Source organism: Petromyzon marinus, unplaced genomic scaffold, assembly GCF_048934315.1.
Source record: "Petromyzon marinus isolate PM22_M1 ecotype Great Lakes invasive population unplaced genomic scaffold, UKy_Petmar_22M1.pri1.0 PM_G_Scaffold_6, whole genome shotgun sequence".
In the NCBI taxonomy this organism is placed as follows: Eukaryota; Metazoa; Chordata; class Hyperoartia; order Petromyzontiformes; family Petromyzontidae; genus Petromyzon; species Petromyzon marinus.
Window position 1 is genome coordinate 1,620,001 of NW_027423013.1, and position 2,500 is coordinate 1,622,500.

Consider the following 2,500-nt stretch of genomic DNA (forward strand, 5'->3'; position numbering starts at 1 on the left):
AGTCTAATCTATATAAGTGCTCTTGAATAGGCTTCGTGTAAAAAAATAGCAATAAAAAAATACCAAGTCTTCGTCTTGGAAAATAACAAAATCTAAAAGAAAAGTCTTCTTTGTGGAAAATAGTAAAATAAAAAACCAAGACTTCACCTTGGAAAATAACAAAATCTAATCTAAAACATCTTAAATAAAGCTGGTTTGTAGTCTTCTCTCGAACTGATGTAGTGCAAAAATAAAGAATTAAAATAACAAAGTCTAATCTATATAAGTGCTCTTGAATAAAGCTTCCTGTAAAAAATACCAAAAAAAAAATACCAAGTCTTCGTCTTGGAAAATAACAAAATCTAAAAGAAAAGAAAAGTCTTCTTTGTGGAAAATAGTAAAATAAAAAAAACCAAGACTTCACCTTGGAAAATAACAAAATCTAATCTAAAACATCTTAAATAAAGCTTATTTCTAATCTTCTTTGTAGGCAGAAAATAGTAAGTTACAGGACTCTCGAACTGATGTAGTCCAAAAATAAAGAATTAAAATAACAAAGTCTAATCTATATAAGTGCTCTTGAATAAGCTTCGTGTAAAAAATAGCAATATAATAAAAATACCAAGTCTTCGTCTTGGAAAATAACAAAATCTAAAAGAAAGGTCTTCTTTATGGAAAATAGTAAAATAAGAATACCAAGACTTCACCTTGGAAAATAACAAAACCATCTTGAAAAAAGCTTATTTTTAATCTTCTTTGTAGGCAGAAAATAGTAAGGCGAAAATAAAGTCCCCTCTAAGCTCTAAAGTAACAAATACGACGTGTTAAAAACAAAACTAACAATAAAAAAAAGAACCAAGACTTCGTCTTGGAAAATAACAATCTAAATTGTGGAAAATAGTAAAATGAAATAAAAACCGACTTCACCTTCGAAAATAACAAAATCAATCTAAAACAAATGACATCTTAAAACAAAACTATTATTTGTTTCGGAGGTTGTCTATGACTGTTCATAGACCGCATAATTTCCACAGAACATTCTCAGAATATCAAGAGAGAAAAGCAGCGTTCTGCGGGAAATCATCTTGGCCAGTGATGTCGTTCTGGGTTTGGTCAGGCCCAGGGAGGTAAGTACCTCGTTATTCTCAAGGGGCCACTTTCCTCTTGCCCCAACCGGGAATCCAAAGAATGTGACCTTGCTAGCCTTCGTCAGCACTTTGACTTGATCACCAAGAGGGGTATAGTACGAAACTTTGTGCGAGGCAGCATCTGACAAGGTATTCTTTGAAAGCTCAAAACGGACGGTGACATCGATCACAACCGCCTCCTCATCTTTTGCAAACACGAGGTCAGGCTTTCTCATCTCTCCCGTCTCGGATATGAACCGTGGCTCTTTGTATACAGACCAGCCCAATCTAGCCGCTTCGTCTGCCAGAATGTTACTGATCTTGTTGTGTCGCGCAATTCTTGCTTTCTGTACTGCAGGACATTGACCGAGAATGTGCGAAAGGGACTCGAGTCTGGCAGAGCATTTCCTGCAGGAACGTAAGGCCCCATCTCTGCCTCTGTTCAAGCTTTCTCTTGTTGGGTAAATATTTGCCCTTAGTTGTAGTGCTGCGATAAAGAAGCATTGTTTAAAGCCGCACCATGGCCTCAACCAAGCATTACTGATTCTATCATGCGCAAAGTTTACAATGCCCCTTCCTTGAACCGGCTTTTCGCACCATCTCTGAAATTCATGCTCCCTCCAATCGCAGGGTCTCGGATATACAGGTTCTTTTGACACCGAGTCCCTGAGAACGAATGTTGGGATTGCATCACTGTCACCCCCTGCTCGTACCCACAAATTACGGTATTCTTCCTCCATACCATGCGAGGACACAATATTACGGGTGATAGCATCGGACGAGTTTGCTATACGTTGCAGCCTTCTAACTTGAACCGAAGGGATTGTTTTTTCCAGTTTCAAGATGGCAAGGCCTCCGTCTCGGGCTCTGGCATATAACAGTCCATCACAAGTTGAAGCGGGAAGGTGGAGCCATCCTTTTACCGCCTTTCTAATCTCTTGGTCCAACCCACGGAGAGTTGATTGCTTGCAGTCCGAGTGGTCTGCAGGATATAACAATCTGGGTAGGGCATAGGCATTGAGTAGTTCAACCTTCTGAGTTGGCTTCAGAGGCGCCTCATCGATTTTCGAGATCCATGTCTTTAGCTGACAATGTAGATCAGGCTGTATAGTGCCAGTCCAAGGGCCAATTTTCAGACCAAGGTATTTCGTTGATTCATCAGGTTGGATCATATGGACATCTTTATTTTTGATAGTCCATGGGTCGCAGTTGTTCACCGTATATGAATCTTTGGTTGGGCTTATCATGAAGCCCTGGCACTTTCTGGCCTGAACCTCCAATCCCGATAGCCCACAAAATGATTCCAAGATCGCTAGATTGGCGGCCATACCAACCCAAGATTCGCTCACCAACACCAAATCATCAACAAACGCAAGAGCTGTCACGTGGTCGGT

The 2,500-nt window shown here is 39.9% G+C and overlaps 1 pseudogene; it reads right to left on the minus strand.

Annotated features, from left to right (window-relative positions):
* The window catches only part of LOC142919111 (28S ribosomal RNA), a 10,614-nt pseudogene that overhangs the window by 2,901 nt on the left and 5,213 nt on the right, over nucleotides 1-2,500 (minus strand).